Genomic DNA, 20,876 nt, shown 5'->3' on the forward strand with positions numbered 1-20,876 from the left:
CTGCTTCTTTCGACGTAACACCTTCTCGACCTTAAACGCCTTGTTGCTGTCAATCTTGATTTTCTGTAACTCGGCCTCATAAAACGACCCGTCGATAAATTCACCGTCATAATCTTTCAATTTGTAAACAGGTGGTATCCTAGCTATCCTTTTTTCTATTGTAAAAAACTCTCGGGTGAATGTCTCTTCATAAGCCTTTTCAAAAACCCCTCGCATTTTAGACACCCTCACTGTGTCCCCCAAATTATATTTAAAAACAGGATTTTGAGTTACGAATGTCATCCCCCCATACAACGTTTTAAAAACCAATGTTTCGTTTTCGGTACAAACGTCGATAGGCCTCATTTTAATAGAACGATGGTACGATGTATTGTATGAGCCCACCAAATCCTGCAGAACATCTATGTATCTTTTAGAATTAGCATAGGTCAAAAACCTCCACATTCGACCCTTAATAGTTCTGTTAAAACGCTCCACCACACTAGCCTTCAACTCACTCGACGTAGCATAATGGTGTATATCATACTTGTTTGTTAATTTGTGAAATGTTGAGTTGAAAAACTCAGCCCCCTTGTCTGTTTGTAATTTCAGAGGGCTTGTTCCACATTCCAAAATATTTGTAAAACCTTGGGCGACAGCCCCAGCAGTCTTATTCTTTAATGGAATGCACCAGGCAAACTTGCTAAATACATCGATACATGTCAGTATAAATCTGACTCCGTCATTATCGTTTGCATATAACGCCATATCGACCAAATCAGCCTGATTTAAACATAACACATTTTAAACATACCGCTTTCTACAATACCCAATAGACATGTCAAAGACGAGATTAGTGATGTTAAACATTCTAAAACAAATGTTGATGCTGCCATTGGTGCTGTTAAAACCCCTTCTAGGCGCAGTCTCGCTCTGGCCCCTAAATTCTTAGAGTATGAGGCTTCAGGAACAACGGCCTCTGACAGCCGATCTCGGCGCAAGTCTAAATCAAGGCCAGAATCTCATAGAGACTTGTTGTGGCATGATTGGAGCTAGATTTGTTATTTTAATTTCATTTATTTACTTATTTTTGTTTTAACATTTTTAACCCTTGTTAACATTGTGAATGTATTTCTGCTACAACCAACTTGTATACAATGTTTGTATTTTTTATTTTTATTGTGAATGACTGTGAATGACTATGTTATTGTTTGACTAAAACCCCTTGCTTGACTAAATAAAAATGATTGTAATGATACATGAACTCTGATAATTTATTTGACCAACATTTTATTGCCTTGCACAATCTTACACAATTGTCTGAACATGTTAAACACAACTAAACACATTATGAACACACACACACGGTTGCAACTTTTTCACAAAACGTGTTACCATTGTGTCATTTTTAAACAGATTAGAAGAATATTTAGATATCAACATATCATAGGTGATGCCTCTACACATGTGATTTAAGAAGTAGATACAGTGTTCACCACATGTGACCGATGTGACATCCTGAACTTGTTTGTCTGAGAAATGTATCTCGTCACATGACATGTTTAAAAAGTCATAAATCGATTTAGGAAATCTTGAATGATTTGGAGCATTTCCAAAACTGTCAAAAAAACACCCAACTCTCTCCAATGATATATAAACTGCCAGCCAATGCTCTCCAGGCTGGTCAGAGGGGTGTGTGTTAATTATCATAGCACTAGGTCTTATTTGTAGAGGTTGCTGGGGCAGTTTATCACAAGCCAAAACACCTAGAAAATGGGTGTTTGCTGATATTGTATCCATGATGGCTGTCAGTTCCACAGTATTCATGATGCTTAATAGTAATCAACTAAAACCTGTCTGCGATGGGACACTTCAATCATACTATCATATACCGCATAAATTATTAGATTGATGGTATTAGGCAGCGGGTTCCTGAAACGTGTCTCCAGGCGTATGTTACCACTCTTGATCAATGATAGATGCTGACTATTATCCTCGTCAGGTGTCAGATTAAATGCATAAAGAGTGTACCCATTCAGGAAATCGTTACGATCAATGGCCATAGCACTGTTCTTTAAATGTCTCCCTGTTGATAACACCAGTTGATAGAATTCACGAGTCACGCAACCATTAGGGAAGTCCGGTTGTAATGGTTTGGTGGGGAACTGGACACCGTCAACATATATTGCCAGATATTCTAGATTATAATTCTTAAAATTGAATGGGTTCTTGCCATAGTCGCCCGTAAAAGAGTCATTATCAACCATCGCTACCACCACAGACTTGGGTAGGGTTCCTAGAAACAGATTTTCATGGTTTGACACTCTTGAGCCCGCTGGAATGGAAAAATTCTTAAGGGTGACACGGTCCAGGGGGTATTTGGCAGTGTTCGTTAGCAGTGTCTGTGCATGTCCTAAGCGTACGGCCGGTGACAATGAAACTTTCTTGACAAATAAGGACGCAGAGATAAGATTCACTTTGTACAACTCATTGTCTGCAGCATCACGCATCAGACAGAATGCATCCTTTGCTCTAGTCATACGGATTTTAATATCAACACCATTCAGCATTAACTTTTCCTGAAAAAACATGTCACTGTGTATGGGTGCCATGAGCTCCACCGTGCCACTCAGAGCTGTGTATCTCTGTCTGGCTGTTAAACCATCATTAGCCCCGTCTACAGCGTTTAACACATCCATGTGTCCAGCTGTATCCTATCCCTGTGGCGCTAGTCTTTTAGACGTCTTACACTCTAGCCTTCACTCTTCTGAAATGAAGCTTTGCAACAACTTTACCGTATTTAAAAGGCACACACGCGTTCTGATCTGTCTTGACCTCTATAACGATATCTGTGATGTGTTCTTTTGTTACAGGCACATAGTGGGCCCTGTCGTAGGTGATTGTAACAATCTCTTGATCCTTTCCTGTCATATGTACACATCTCAATAACTGGACGTAGTGATCCCCAACGATTTGGTGATTAATTATATCCGTGTAAACATATAGAGTGTAGAATCCTCCATAAATATCTGCAGGGCGGTGTGCATATATCTTGGTCTGGTTCAAATCTAAAACTTCTTCAGCCAATACATTCTTACCCATAGAACCTCTAGTCGAATCCAACACTCCATATTCCCCATCATTAATACCATCCGTGTATAATCCTAGTATTAGAGGTAATCTCCCTCTGAATTTTATAGTGTATAAATCCTCCACAATCATGAACACCTTGTGTTTTATGGAGCAATAACCGAATATGATGTTGTGTGGTTCTAACACTCTGTCAATCTCTGCTACAAGCTCTGACATCTTTGAGTAGAAACCTTCACGTATCTGTAACGTCAGTCGCAATGACCTGTTATCTGTTAACTCTAAAAAAGTGTCTTCAACTGTAAATGTCTGCCATGATCTAGGGTATTGGAATTCTATTAATCCCACTTGCCATTCGCCTTTTAGTATTAAAGGTTTAGAAATATGTGTCCTATAGTTCGAAATCTTGTTTTCGGGATATACCTTCTGAGAGGCATTGCAAGGTAATGTCATGTAAAACTCTTCACTCTCAGCCATGACTCTACAGAACACCTTCACACACTATGTGTTATGAGCTCTCTCGACTGAAACCCCACACCCTTTTATATATTGGTGACGTCGCATTCACGAACCCACGAATTGAACTTCGGGGGCCAGCCGAGCCACTTGACCATTACCATGCACACGCCCCTCTGCTTCTTTCGACGTAACACCTTCTCGACCTTAAACGCCTTGTCGCTGTCAATCTTGATTTTCTGTAACTCGGCCTCATAAAACGACCCGTCGATAAATTCACCGTCATAATCTTTCAATTTGTAAACAGGTGGTATCCTAGCTATCCTTTTTTCTATTGTAAAAAAACTCTCGGGTGAATGTCTCTTCATAAGCCTTTTCAAAAACCCCTCGCATTTTAGACACCCTCACTGTGTCCCCCAAATTATATTTAAAAACAGGATTTTGAGTTACGAATGTCATCCCCCCATACAACGTTTTAAAAACCAATGTTTCGTTTTCGGTACAAACGTCGATAGGCCTCATTTTAATAGAACGATGGTACGATGTATTGTATGAGCCCACCAAATCCTGCAGAACATCTATGTATCTTTTAGAATTAGCATAGGTCAAAAACCTCCACATTCGACCCTTAATAGTTCTGTTAAAACGCTCCACCACACTAGCCTTCAACTCACTCGACGTAGCATAATGGTGTATATCATACTTGTTTGTTAATTTGTGAAATGTTGAGTTGAAAAACTCAGCCCCCTTGTCTGTTTGTAATTTCAGAGGGCTTGTTCCACATTCCAAAATATTTGTAAAACCTTGGGCGACAGCCCCAGCAGTCTTATTCTTTAATGGAATGCACCAGGCAAACTTGCTAAATACATCGATACATGTCAGTATAAATCTGACTCCGTCATTATCGTTTGCATATAACGCCATATCGACCAAATCAGCCTGATTTAAACATAACACATTTTAAACATACCGCTTTCTACAATACCCAATAGACATGTCAAAGACGAGATTAGTGATGTTAAACATTCTAAAACAAATGTTGATGCTGCCATTGGTGCTGTTAAAACCCCTTCTAGGCGCAGTCTCGCTCTGGCCCCTAAATTCTTAGAGTATGAGGCTTCAGGAACAACGGCCTCTGACAGCCGATCTCGGCGCAAGTCTAAATCAAGGCCAGAATCTCATAGAGACTTGTTGTGGCATGATTGGAGCTAGATTTGTTATTTTAATTTCATTTATTTACTTATTTTTGTTTTAACATTTTTAACCCTTGTTAACATTGTGAATGTATTTCTGCTACAACCAACTTGTATACAATGTTTGTATTTTTTATTTTTATTGTGAATGACTGTGAATGACTATGTTATTGTTTGACTAAAACCCCTTGCTTGACTAAATAAAAATGATTGTAATGATACATGAACTCTGATAATTTATTTGACCAACATTTTATTGCCTTGCACAATCTTACACAATTGTCTGAACATGTTAAACACAACTAAACACATTATGAACACACACACACGGTTGCAACTTTTTCACAAAACGTGTTACCATTGTGTCATTTTTAAACAGATTAGAAGAATATTTAGATATCAACATATCATAGGTGATGCCTCTACACATGTGATTTAAGAAGTAGATACAGTGTTCACCACATGTGACCGATGTGACATCCTGAACTTGTTTGTCTGAGAAATGTATCTCGTCACATGACATGTTTAAAAAGTCATAAATCGATTTAGGAAATCTTGAATGATTTGGAGCATTTCCAAAACTGTCAAAAAAACACCCAACTCTCTCCAATGATATATAAACTGCCAGCCAATGCTCTCCAGGCTGGTCAGAGGGGTGTGTGTTAATTATCATAGCACTAGGTCTTATTTGTAGAGGTTGCTGGGGCAGTTTATCACAAGCCAAAACACCTAGAAAATGGGTGTTTGCTGATATTGTATCCATGATGGCTGTCAGTTCCACAGTATTCATGATGCTTAATAGTAATCAACTAAAACCTGTCTGCGATGGGACACTTCAATCATACTATCATATACCGCATAAATTATTAGATTGATGGTATTAGGCAGCGGGTTCCTGAAACGTGTCTCCAGGCGTATGTTACCACTCTTGATCAATGATAGATGCTGACTATTATCCTCGTCAGGTGTCAGATTAAATGCATAAAGAGTGTACCCATTCAGGAAATCGTTACGATCAATGGCCATAGCACTGTTCTTTAAATGTCTCCCTGTTGATAACACCAGTTGATAGAATTCACGAGTCACGCAACCATTAGGGAAGTCCGGTTGTAATGGTTTGGTGGGGAACTGGACACCGTCAACATATATTGCCAGATATTCTAGATTATAATTCTTAAAATTGAATGGGTTCTTGCCATAGTCGCCCGTAAAAGAGTCATTATCAACCATCGCTACCACCACAGACTTGGGTAGGGTTCCTAGAAACAGATTTTCATGGTTTGACACTCTTGAGCCCGCTGGAATGGAAAAATTCTTAAGGGTGACACGGTCCAGGGGGTATTTGGCAGTGTTCGTTAGCAGTGTCTGTGCATGTCCTAAGCGTACGGCCGGTGACAATGAAACTTTCTTGACAAATAAGGACGCAGAGATAAGATTCACTTTGTACAACTCATTGTCTGCAGCATCACGCATCAGACAGAATGCATCCTTTGCTCTAGTCATACGGATTTTAATATCAACACCATTCAGCATTAACTTTTCCTGAAAAAACATGTCACTGTGTATGGGTGCCATGAGCTCCACCGTGCCACTCAGAGCTGTGTATCTCTGTCTGGCTGTTAAACCATCATTAGCCCCGTCTACAGCGTTTAACACATCCATGTGTCCAGCTGTATCCTATCCCTGTGGCGCTAGTCTTTTAGACGTCTTACACTCTAGCCTTCACTCTTCTGAAATGAAGCTTTGCAACAACTTTACCGTATTTAAAAGGCACACACGCGTTCTGATCTGTCTTGACCTCTATAACGATATCTGTGATGTGTTCTTTTGTTACAGGCACATAGTGGGCCCTGTCGTAGGTGATTGTAACAATCTCTTGATCCTTTCCTGTCATATGTACACATCTCAATAACTGGACGTAGTGATCCCCAACGATTTGGTGATTAATTATATCCGTGTAAACATATAGAGTGTAGAATCCTCCATAAATATCTGCAGGGCGGTGTGCATATATCTTGGTCTGGTTCAAATCTAAAACTTCTTCAGCCAATACATTCTTACCCATAGAACCTCTAGTCGAATCCAACACTCCATATTCCCCATCATTAATACCATCCGTGTATAATCCTAGTATTAGAGGTAATCTCCCTCTGAATTTTATAGTGTATAAATCCTCCACAATCATGAACACCTTGTGTTTTATGGAGCAATAACCGAATATGATGTTGTGTGGTTCTAACACTCTGTCAATCTCTGCTACAAGCTCTGACATCTTTGAGTAGAAACCTTCACGTATCTGTAACGTCAGTCGCAATGACCTGTTATCTGTTAACTCTAAAAAAGTGTCTTCAACTGTAAATGTCTGCCATGTTCTAGGGTATTGGAATTCTATTAATCCCACTTGCCATTCGCCTTTTAGTATTAAAGGTTTAGAAATATGTGTCCTATAGTTCGAAATCTTGTTTTCGGGATATACCTTCTGAGAGGCATTGCAAGGTAATGTCATGTAAAACTCTTCACTCTCAGCCATGACTCTACAGAACACCTTCACACACTATGTGTTATGAGCTCTCTCGACTGAAACCCCACACCCTTTTATATATTGGTGACGTCGCATTCACGAACCCACGAATTGAACTTCGGGGGCCAGCCGAGCCACTTGACCATTACCATGCACACGCCCCTCTGCTTCTTTCGACGTAACACCTTCTCGACCTTAAACGCCTTGTCGCTGTCAATCTTGATTTTCTGTAACTCGGCCTCATAAAACGACCCGTCGATAAATTCACCGTCATAATCTTTCAATTTGTAAACAGGTGGTATCCTAGCTATCCTTTTTTCTATTGTAAAAAACTCTCGGGTGAATGTCTCTTCATAAGCCTTTTCAAAAACCCCTCGCATTTTAGACACCCTCACTGTGTCCCCCAAATTATATTTAAAAACAGGATTTTGAGTTACGAATGTCATCCCCCCATACAACGTTTTAAAAACCAATGTTTCGTTTTCGGTACAAACGTCGATAGGCCTCATTTTAATAGAACGATGGTACGATGTATTGTATGAGCCCACCAAATCCTGCAGAACATCTATGTATCTTTTAGAATTAGCATAGGTCAAAAACCTCCACATTCGACCCTTAATAGTTCTGTTAAAACGCTCCACCACACTAGCCTTCAACTCACTCGACGTAGCATAATGGTGTATATCATACTTGTTTGTTAATTTGTGAAATGTTGAGTTGAAAAACTCAGCCCCCTTGTCTGTTTGTAATTTCAGAGGGCTTGTTCCACATTCCAAAATATTTGTAAAACCTTGGGCGACAGCCCCAGCAGTCTTATTCTTTAATGGAATGCACCAGGCAAACTTGCTAAATACATCGATACATGTCAGTATAAATCTGACTCCGTCATTATCGTTTGCATATAACGCCATATCGACCAAATCAGCCTGATTTAAACATAACACATTTTAAACATACCGCTTTCTACAATACCCAATAGACATGTCAAAGACGAGATTAGTGATGTTAAACATTCTAAAACAAATGTTGATGCTGCCATTGGTGCTGTTAAAACCCCTTCTAGGCGCAGTCTCGCTCTGGCCCCTAAATTCTTAGAGTATGAGGCTTCAGGAACAACGGCCTCTGACAGCCGATCTCGGCGCAAGTCTAAATCAAGGCCAGAATCTCACTTGTTGTGGCATGATTGGAGCTAGATTTGTTATTTTAATTTCATTTATTTACTTATTTTTGTTTTAACATTTTTAACCCTTGTTAACATTGTGAATGTATTTCTGCTACAACCAACTTGTATACAATGTTTGTATTTTTTATTTTTATTGTGAATGACTGTGAATGACTATGTTATTGTTTGACTAAAACCCCTTGCTTGACTAAATAAAAATGATTGTAATGATACATGAACTCTGATAATTTATTTGACCAACATTTTATTGCCTTGCACAATCTTACACAATTGTCTGAACATGTTAAACACAACTAAACACATTATGAACACACACACACGGTTGCAACTTTTTCACAAAACGTGTTACCATTGTGTCATTTTTAAACAGATTAGAAGAATATTTAGATATCAACATATCATAGGTGATGCCTCTACACATGTGATTTAAGAAGTAGATACAGTGTTCACCACATGTGACCGATGTGACATCCTGAACTTGTTTGTCTGAGAAATGTATCTCGTCACATGACATGTTTAAAAAGTCATAAATCGATTTAGGAAATCTTGAATGATTTGGAGCATTTCCAAAACTGTCAAAAAAACACCCAACTCTCTCCAATGATATATAAACTGCCAGCCAATGCTCTCCAGGCTGGTCAGAGGGGTGTGTGTTAATTATCATAGCACTAGGTCTTATTTGTAGAGGTTGCTGGGGCAGTTTATCACAAGCCAAAACACCTAGAAAATGGGTGTTTGCTGATATTGTATCCATGATGGCTGTCAGTTCCACAGTATTCATGATGCTTAATAGTAATCAACTAAAACCTGTCTGCGATGGGACACTTCAATCATACTATCATATACCGCATAAATTATTAGATTGATGGTATTAGGCAGCGGGTTCCTGAAACGTGTCTCCAGGCGTATGTTACCACTCTTGATCAATGATAGATGCTGACTATTATCCTCGTCAGGTGTCAGATTAAATGCATAAAGAGTGTACCCATTCAGGAAATCGTTACGATCAATGGCCATAGCACTGTTCTTTAAATGTCTCCCTGTTGATAACACCAGTTGATAGAATTCACGAGTCACGCAACCATTAGGGAAGTCCGGTTGTAATGGTTTGGTGGGGAACTGGACACCGTCAACATATATTGCCAGATATTCTAGATTATAATTCTTAAAATTGAATGGGTTCTTGCCATAGTCGCCCGTAAAAGAGTCATTATCAACCATCGCTACCACCACAGACTTGGGTAGGGTTCCTAGAAACAGATTTTCATGGTTTGACACTCTTGAGCCCGCTGGAATGGAAAAATTCTTAAGGGTGACACGGTCCAGGGGGTATTTGGCAGTGTTCGTTAGCAGTGTCTGTGCATGTCCTAAGCGTACGGCCGGTGACAATGAAACTTTCTTGACAAATAAGGACGCAGAGATAAGATTCACTTTGTACAACTCATTGTCTGCAGCATCACGCATCAGACAGAATGCATCCTTTGCTCTAGTCATACGGATTTTAATATCAACACCATTCAGCATTAACTTTTCCTGAAAAAACATGTCACTGTGTATGGGTGCCATGAGCTCCACCGTGCCACTCAGAGCTGTGTATCTCTGTCTGGCTGTTAAACCATCATTAGCCCCGTCTACAGCGTTTAACACATCCATGTGTCCAGCTGTATCCTTGTAAAAAAGCCCTGTAGAGAATGATGACTTTAATGTCTCCATGTCGTAATTTAGCAAGCATTCTATAAGACAGCGGTAGGGATACGTGTTGCTGCTCTGTGAAATTAGTCGATCGCCTAGTGATATGTCAACCTGTGAAAATATTGTAGCTCCAGGATAGTTGATCAGTCCTACTTTAGCGTTAGCACCTATGGCGGTCCCATCTGCTTTAACAATTTGCAGTCATGTAAACAGCATGGTATTGTTTAAATCAATGTAATCGCCGCCTGATCCAGCTATATAAAACTCCAATGGCCCTGTGGGAGTTATCGCCGATATAGGTGGAATTTCAACATATGTCGATTTCTCTATAGCTGTCTGTGTTAACGGTATCGTAAAAAGATCTAATTCGGATTTGATGCACTCCCCACTTAGACTATGTAGCAACGCCATCTTTAGAATATGTAGTTTGCTCCTCCGTCGAGTGTTCTGACCTGTCGCCTGTGTTCACTTTTAACAACTGCCCTCACACTCCTTGTAACAGCCTTTTTCCTCTTCTTTGGACGGGAACCTGGAGGCCCTTGCTGCACCGCCCTGCGCTTGGCTGCTCTCTTACGCTTCATCACAACCAACCCAGAACCATCCTGTCTACCCCCTGCTCTGGACATTACTTTTGCGATCACGTCTGACGCTATACTCTTTGCAGCATTCTTGAGGTGTGGTTTGGCTATGTTGAACCCCTGTTTGAATAACGGAGCTGCGAATCTGAATAAACCTCGAAATATACCCCCTAAACCAGCTCCATGCATCACAACACTCCCTGAAAACCCCGGTATACCATTACCAGCCTGTGCTTTGTAATAATCTATGTACCGGTTGGGGCTAGGGTCGAAATTGCTGTAAAGGGCCATGGTGTAGCAGTAGTGGCGCTAGTCTTTTAGACGTCTTACACTCTAGCCTTCACTCTTCTGAAATGAAGCTTTGCAACAACTTTACCGTATTTAAAAGGCACACACGTGTTCTGATCTGTCTTGACCTCTATAACGATATCTGTGATGTGTTCTTTTGTTACAGGCACATAGTGGGCCCTGTCGTAGGTGATTGTAACAATCTCTTGATCCTTTCCTGTCATATGTACACATCTCAATAACTGGACGTAGTGATCCCCAACGATTTGGTGATTAATTATATCCGTGTAAACATATAGAGTGTAGAATCCTCCATAAATATCTGCAGGGCGGTGTGCATATATCTTGGTCTGGTTCAAATCTAAAACTTCTTCAGCCAATACATTCTTACCCATAGAACCTCTAGTCGAATCCAACACTCCATATTCCCCATCATTAATACCATCCGTGTATAATCCTAGTATTAGAGGTAATCTCCCTCTGAATTTTATAGTGTATAAATCCTCCACAATCATGAACACCTTGTGTTTTATGGAGCAATAACCGAATATGATGTTGTGTGGTTCTAACACTCTGTCAATCTCTGCTACAAGCTCTGACATCTTTGAGTAGAAACCTTCACGTATCTGTAACGTCAGTCGCAATGACCTGTTATCTGTTAACTCTAAAAAAGTGTCTTCAACTGTAAATGTCTGCCATGTTCTAGGGTATTGGAATTCTATTAATCCCACTTGCCATTCGCCTTTTAGTATTAAAGGTTTAGAAATATGTGTCCTATAGTTCGAAATCTTGTTTTCGGGATATACCTTCTGAGAGGCATTGCAAGGTAATGTCATGTAAAACTCTTCACTCTCAGCCATGACTCTACAGAACACCTTCACACACTATGTGTTATGAGCTCTCTCGACTGAAACCCCACACCCTTTTATATATTGGTGACGTCGCATTCACGAACCCACGAATTGAACTTCGGGGGCCAGCCGAGCCACTTGACCATTACCATGCACACGCCCCTCTGCTTCTTTCGACGTAACACCTTCTCGACCTTAAACGCCTTGTCGCTGTCAATCTTGATTTTCTGTAACTCGGCCTCATAAAACGACCCGTCGATAAATTCACCGTCATAATCTTTCAATTTGTAAACAGGTGGTATCCTAGCTATCCTTTTTTCTATTGTAAAAAACTCTCGGGTGAATGTCTCTTCATAAGCCTTTTCAAAAACCCCTCGCATTTTAGACACCCTCACTGTGTCCCCCAAATTATATTTAAAAACAGGATTTTGAGTTACGAATGTCATCCCCCCATACAACGTTTTAAAAACCAATGTTTCGTTTTCGGTACAAACGTCGATAGGCCTCATTTTAATAGAACGATGGTACGATGTATTGTATGAGCCCACCAAATCCTGCAGAACATCTATGTATCTTTTAGAATTAGCATAGGTCAAAAACCTCCACATTCGACCCTTAATAGTTCTGTTAAAACGCTCCACCACACTAGCCTTCAACTCACTCGACGTAGCATAATGGTGTATATCATACTTGTTTGTTAATTTGTGAAATGTTGAGTTGAAAAACTCAGCCCCCTTGTCTGTTTGTAATTTCAGAGGGCTTGTTCCACATTCCAAAATATTTGTAAAACCTTGGGCGACAGCCCCAGCAGTCTTATTCTTTAATGGAATGCACCAGGCAAACTTGCTAAATACATCGATACATGTCAGTATAAATCTGACTCCGTCATTATCGTTTGCATATAACGCCATATCGACCAAATCAGCCTGATATTGTCTATCCTTTCCATAGGCTAACACCTTATTCCTCGGGAAAATAGTTCGTGTAGGCTTGTGTAATGAATAAGTGTCCTCCCCACATATTCATAACCACTCTGTTGCTTCATCACTCTTTAAAACCAATCCTGTAGCTTCACGGACACCACGTTTTAATCGAGATTCTCCCCCAAAACACCCCGTAGAAGTAGGGTCGTAATATGTATCCTTCATACTGGTCCCCATGGTCTGTATGTACATCTATCACAACTCAGCACACTTAATGAAAAGAGTTGTGTTTTGTCCCAACGTTTTTATTTCAACAGAGAGCATAGCCACACTTATTTACAATCACACTGCATCTAGGAACTGTAGAAAAAACACACAAGTTGCGATGTCGTCGTTAACCAAGAACCCAGCTAGATCGTCGACGACCTCTGTGACATTGACACATTCATTTTTAGACAGTCTTAACACACAAACATCTGTCACATAGGTACAAAGCCCCACAATACGCCCCACATTGTTACATTTGCCATAAGATTTTAACAATTTTGTAACTAGCAAACCACAAGGTGTTGAGTCACAAAGCTCCACCATCCGCTCCCACTCGTCACATTTTCCTCTAATTTCAGCAATGGTTTTTTTAAGTTTAGAAAGTCTCTTTCTAACAACAATATTCGTTGGATCATCTGTGATGACACAGCATAGTAACATTGATAAATCAAACTTCATGCTCTGCGCATCATAGGTCTTCAGATAGCTCATTAAACAACCCCCCATTGTGTCTGTCAGATGTTATCTCTCCAGAGGTCTAATGCGTCTCTGACGCTTTTATCACAGTCTGGCTTAATAAGACATTCGCACATCTGGTGCAATTGCGCACATATGAATTTCACTAACTCCAGCTCAAATAGTATGGACTCCACAACTCCACGTACCACTAGGGGGTCGACATGCAAATCGTGCTCTTTCAGGACATGTTGCAGAACGCTGTCCATCGAGCCATCTTCATTCGATCGGTGTAGGCCTAAACGATCTCGTATGTATCCAATGTTCATCTCGTAATAGTACGCACATGGTTCATATAAACAGGCATGATGTTTCTGGCTGGGGTGGTTAATTTCACAACCATAACAGTTTTTTGCTACTTTTGCTCCAACGATATTCTCCAATATACGACAAACAGTAGCCTTGATAAGTCTGTAACCCAGAGCTGTCACACTGCTGGAGAGCTTCGGACCTCCCGAAAGATCCACCAGCGTCTCCCACTCGGCTCCCGTGGCGAAGTCGTCCATGATCACTGGTTGTGGCTCTAAACTCTCTTTAGAGCTTGCAGGGTTGGAGAGTACAAACAATCCATTCAATCCGCTGGCTTCACTCACACCGGCTTCTTCAGTTATAAAATTATCTGGAACTCCACAATCGACGTCCATCGCACACTCATCGAAAAGTGCAAACAATCCATTCGATCCTCTGGCTTCACCCACACCGAATTCTTTAGTTATAAACCGTTCTGGAACTTCACAACCGTCGTCCACCTCACACTCTTCGAAATAAGGCTCTAAATGCTCAGGGACAGTCCTTACAGATAACGTCCTATAAACCTTACTCATTGTTGCGCCTAGTCCTTTCAAGAAAGATAACTGACCCCTAACACAAAATGTATTTAAACACATTTCAACCCTTGCCAGTCATTTGGGGCAACCCCCTTCCTAAACACCTACGTCAACTTTCGTTTTGGCCCACCCCTCCGTTTGGGGGGTGTTCTGAACAAATGGCTGGGGTGAATAAAACCACAACGCGGGGGCAAATAAGCCCCCTCCCTTCTCTAAAAGATCTTATGTTTTATGACCCCCCCCTCATAAAAAAAAAGCAGGATTCATTTGATTCATTCATTGTGGTTCTCTTGTAGCCAAGAGTGTTTTGTTGCGATAAAGCCAATTGTTGCCATTACTACAATTGACAGTCTATTTCTATAAACATGTTAATAACATTGTGAATGTTGGCGATAGCTGAAAAAGTAATATGCCAGGGATGGGGTAGTCACTACTATTGGTCACTACTATTGGTATAACGAATCAATCTACGACTTCCAAACCCCGTGTTTAGGGGTGTCCAAGAGGTCCGCTAAAAGACAACTGATGTTCTAACAGGTCTATCTGTAATTTACAATGGCAATTTTGGGATGCAGTGTATTTTGGGATGCAGCTGGTTGGAAGGTATCACATTCAGGTTGATCAAACCTGTCATTCTAGATGTGTTTTTGCGGGGATGTCCTTTTGGCAAAGTTTGACAGGATTGTACACGTTCCCCATTTTGCGCAGTCGATGTCGACGCAAACTCTAGGACCATTCTGGTAACCAAGATTACCCAACAGTAGTCTACCCTAGCCTGTTGTCTCTTGCTGTCAGAATGACGCTTCAGAGAGAGGGGTGGGAGTAGCAGAGAGGCAGGAAAAGCAACTCGATGTGTCTGTCTATCAACAGAGGCTGTCTGAACGCCGGCGCATCCCGTAAGTGCGATATATCTGATACGAAACCCCCGTTCACTCTCTTAAGAGTGTGCGTACAAAAGATCAAGATGTATATCAGATAGATATACATAGATGTACACGTTTTGTTTGTTTAGGAGCAGTTTTTTTTGGGGGGGGAGACAGTATGACATCCACTGTCCACATGAAAGCCCGAAAGGACATGATAATGTGAGTATTATATGCGAATGTCCGACGACGTGGTGTGTATCGGCCGGAGAGAGAGTTCGCTCCCACTCGTCACATTTTCCTCTAATTTCATTTCTAACCCTAAGTCTCTTTCTAACAAGTTGAGTCTTTGACAATTTAACTGATAGACACAGCTAGACAGCTACATTTCAACCCTTGCCAGTCATTTGGGGCAACCCCCCTTCCTAAACACCTGTGTCAACTTTCGTTTTGGCCCACCCCTCCGTTTGGGGGGTGTTCTGAACAAATGGCGGGGGTTAATAAAACCACAACGCGGGGGGCAAATAAACCCCCCCTTCTGTAAAAGATCTTATGTTTTATGACCCCCCCTCATAAAAAAGATCAAAGGGAATCGAGATCAAAGAAAATAGCCCCATATTAACTACTTATGTGTTCTACATGTTGACTTACCTCTGCTGTGTCCATCGTCGTGGGCAACCTCGATGCCATCCTGTCCTAGGGCTGGAGGCTGGACACTTATCTTCATATCCTCCTGTCCTTGAGCTGGAGGCTGGACACCATCCTTGATGTCCTCCTGTCCTGGGGCTGGAGGCTGGACACCAGCCTGGTTGGTCCTCTTGCACTATATCAGTTGTTACAGAAGAAGAATCAATGACAGAACATATCTCTTAAAACCCCAGTATTCCTACAACAACAATGCATAGCTTGTCTGTTGTTTTACGATAAACTGGTAAGACTTTACCTTTACATTACATTTCCTTAATGTGAAATTATGTGGAATGTGGCTCTCTTATAAATTCACTGTATATTTCTTTTTTACCTTGCGCTTCACCATTGAACAGAATTTCCTGAATTTCCCTTTCTTCTTCTTCTTCCCACTAGCATCCCTGGCTTGGCTCCTCTCCTTCTCCAGGTCGGAGTTGTCAGAGACGAGGCTCCTCTTCTCCTGCTCCATAACGTGGACTTTTCTTTTGAGGTCTCTCTCTCTCTGTCTGCTTTCCTCCACCTCCCTGCAAAGCAGCAGAGCATTCTCAGCTGCCGCCAGCATGTCCTCCAGGGCCTCTCTCTGCAGGTCGCTCTCTCTCACTCTGCCTTCTTTCACCTCCTCCCTGCAAAGGACCAGAGCCTCCTCCGCTGCCTCCTTGTCCTCCAGGGCCTCTCTCTGCAGGGCCTTGATGTGGTCCTCTGCCTCCCTGGTGGCGTTGGCGGTCTCCAGGAGGGTCGCCTTGACCCCGGCCAGGCTCCCCTCAGTCTCTCGCTGGGCAGCGAGGGCCTGGCTGCTCTCCTTCTCCAGGTCGGAGTTGTCACAGACGAGGCTCCTCTTCTCCAGCTCCATAACGTGGAGTTTTTGTTTGAGGTCGCTCTCTCTCAGTCTGCCTTCTTTCACCTCCTCCCTGCAAAGGACCAGAGCATCCTCTGCTGCCTCCTTGTCCTCCAGGGCCTCACTCTGCAGACTCTTGTCCTCTGCAGTGACGGTCTCCAGGAGGGCCTGGTACTCCAACAGGGCCCTCCCCTTCTCCTCCTCCTCCGCCTGCACACGCACACACATCCGGGCCACACAAGACATTTTGGGGGTCTCATCTTCGTCAGGCTTCTCCTCCTGGGTATTGGCCTCAGAGGCCTCGTCACCCGAACAGACCTGCAGGAGCAGAACAGAGGAGGTGTGGCATCATTCATGGCTACATGGTTACACAACACTGGTATAACTGCAGGGACGTGTGTGCTAATAGTGATGGTTACACTTACAGTAATAGGTCTGTCCTCCTTCAGCCTAGCAGCCTCCTCTAGCCGCCTAGCAGGTTGCCGAAGCGTCCTGTTTCTCATGGCTGCAATATAAAAAACCTTCAGCTTAGCAGCCTCCTCCCTCCGCCTAGTAGCCTGCTGAAGGCGTGCCTTCTGCTCATGCTTCCTTCTTGTCGTTCTTGAGCTATCGTTATACGTGGCTACAATATGAAAAACAAGGAAGAAAATGTGAAATTACGTATTTTAGATTTATATATTATTATTATATAATTACTTGTCCCCTAGTCATTTCTCAAAACCAACAAACTAAACTGTCAACTTCTATGACGTCTTGCCGCAAGGCCTTCTGGGACCTGCAGTTCTACCTATTCTTAGTCAATACAACAGAAATGTACTTCTTTAAGTTATGTAACATATTAATAAATCTCTTTGAATCAAGTGAATCATGTAACCGATAAAGTTAATCATGTAACCTATAAAGTTAATCATGTAACCTATAAAGTTAATCATGTAACCTATAAAGTTAATCATGTAACCGATAAAGTTACAACAATCCTATTAATACAATCCATTTACACCTATTTTCAGCTGTATTAAGTTTATTGTTAAGTGTAGTATGTATGTAGATCCGCCTTCCATTATTCTGTTATCCATTTTGGCCTTGTTATGGTTGTGATGTTTTCAATGTTTTCAATTGGCAATGTTTGTCTCCTGTTTGTCTGTGTTTTGTCATGGTTGTGTCTTTTATTGTTTCTCCTGTTATTATAGTTAGGGAATCTTACCAATAGCTTTTTTCACCAATGGGTTCATATAGGTGTCTAGTAACACCTCTAAAAAGATGCAAACTCAAATCCACTGGGAAAATCCAGGAGAACCAATCAAAGTTGGGGTACCCAACACATTTTCAGGAGTACAATATTTCTGCAAATCATTCTAGAATTTTACTGTGCAATCTAGAACTTCCATTAACTGCAATGTATGATGTCTGCTGGAGTGCATTATGACATCAAATGGAATATTTAGAATGTATGCATGAACATTCTTATAACATAGTACATTAATAAATCAATTTAAGCAAGAATACTGATCTGTTTCTTTCATTATGTCTAGTACTTCCAACACAAAATAGATAAATAAAAGAAATGTACAGAATACAGGCGGGCCGTCAAGCCCATAGACTTTTACTTGTCAAGGCACATTTTTAAAGCGCAAATCTGTAATTCAAGACTCTCCGGTAATTTACACACAAGACCCACGTTGATCTCTACTCAGCGCGCGCACACACACACACACACACACACACACACACACACACACACACACGCACACACGCACACACACACACACACACACACACACACACACACGCACACACACACACACACACACACGCGCACACACACACACACACACACACGCACACACACACACACACACACACACACACGCACACACACACACACGCACACACGCACACACACACACACACGCACACACGCACACACACACACACACACACGCACACACACACACACACACCTCTGGGTTGGTCGGTTAAGGTGATGTCGTCATCGTGATTCTCCTCTTCAAGCTGCCAAGCAGACTGGACATTGAAGTCATCTCCCTGGTTCTTCTTCTTATTTGGCATTTCTGCAACTTTCTACAAACAACTGAACAAGGAAGAGAATGTGAAATGACGTATTTTATATTTATATATTATTATTATTATAGAATGACTTGTCCCCTATGAGTTCATGGATGACTGTGAGGCTGTTTGAACTTCCAAAGTGACTGACGTTGATATTGCGCTGTGACATTGTGATTGAAGCATCAGTTGCAGCAGGTGCAACGTGCCAAAAAGCCATTCTCCTTTTCGTATTTCTACCTTCAAAAAATATGTCTAGGACGTCGGGTTGTAAAGCAAAAGCTTCTTTATATAAGAATCTCTGTTGGCATTGACACGTTTGATCACTTTCAAACAATAAACGAGCTAGACTTTGACACTCAGCGGAGTCAGCGCTCGCGTGCACACACCCCCGCGCAGCCACATCCAGACCCCCGCCCCCCCCCCCCCCACACACACACACACACACACCCACACACACAAGTAACAGTGGTACATCGCTACGAACGTCTAAATACGTTTTTATAACATCACACAACATGCTGATAGAACATGAACATGCTAAAAACACATAAATAGATGAACACTGTAGTCCTTGCTTTTGAACACGTCCTAAAACGAAAGTGGTCACTTATCAGTAGCCTACGGCAAACGAGAACAGTGAATCCAATCCAGACATTATAAGTTTTTAGTGATCGTTAAACTATTGTTTATTATATCGAGTGGGTACTTTAAAACTTCAAGTTGGTGTTGTGAAAAAAAATACGAAAACTAGATATTGTTGACACACAGTGGCGGGCGGTGCATTTCACACCTAGGCCTTCAGTGATGTCCGACACATTCCTACCTGAATTATTCTACCTCTTAATACCATTGTTATGACGCCATGGCTCTAGAAACTAGACAGAAACACAGTATAACCGGGCGTTGCATCACCTTAACATTAACACCTTAACAGTCAGACAAGTACAACAGAGTTATATTAATATTTCCGAAGCATTTTTAATCAATAAATCCGCATTTACAATGAAGAGTGTTAAACTAACATCTTTAAGATCGCTACATTACCCACGTCTGTCAGCTCGTCCACCATAATAGCGACAAAGGGTGCCTTTTTAATCTCCATTTTGATCTCTTCTCCCATCACTTCAGCAATAGCAAAAATCAGGTCGTTTTGTATTTTTGCCTGACGTCCCAGTAAACACTTTGTTTGTGGACAGGTGGTAATGTAAATCTGGGTTGTTTTCAGCAAGAAAAGAAATAAGCTCAACGTAGTTTCCTCTGTTTGTGTACTCGGCGCTTTCATTGTGTCCCCTAAATTAAAGTTATTGTTTACCCAAAAACAGGACACAACCGATCAGTATTATCGATCAGTCAACGAAAGCTTTCGTTGTGGAGCTCCGTTTCCCTGCGCACCCCAAAGGTGTTCAAATGTTTCACATCTACCGGCATAGTTACGCATCTCAATAGTGAATATCAATAGTGCATATCAATAGTGCGTATCCAATCAAAAGACGTGCTGGGTGCTGACATCATTGAGCCTTACAGCAGGCGCCGTTGTTGCTTTTGCTCGCCAACTCGAAATCTACGTAGGTTTCCACTGGGTACGCCACAGGTTGTCTCGTTCAACGTTAAGTTACAGGTCGTATTCGCGGCACCGTTTATTTTGCAGGCGGGCAGATTTTGGAGCCCCCTAGCAACACATTTTGATTGGATAAAAGCTCTAACATAAAGGCCAGCCCTCCAAATCTCAATCGGAGACTGGAAGCAGCGCAACCAAGAGGAAAGCTATGAAATGAAGAGAATAGACTATGGGGAATCATTAATACATATTTGTGGAAAAAATATATTAAAATAAAATGTATATTCTGATGATGTTTAGGCCAGCAGAGAAGGCCTTGCTGGCCCTGACGGCACACCACTGTTGACACAATACGTTTCACTTTACGACCTTTGAGTCAGCGGCTGGTTCACACATTCAGCCAGCTCCCTATGTCCACGTGGGGCAATGTCCGTTGCCATGGGAACATTAATGCTGTTTCCTGATAGGCTGAAGACGTTCCATAGAATCTGGACGTTCT

The sequence above is a fragment of the Nansenia antarctica genome, assembly GCF_963989245.1.
Source record: "Nansenia antarctica genome assembly, chromosome: 12".
NCBI classification, from domain to species: domain Eukaryota; kingdom Metazoa; phylum Chordata; class Actinopteri; order Argentiniformes; family Microstomatidae; genus Nansenia; species Nansenia antarctica.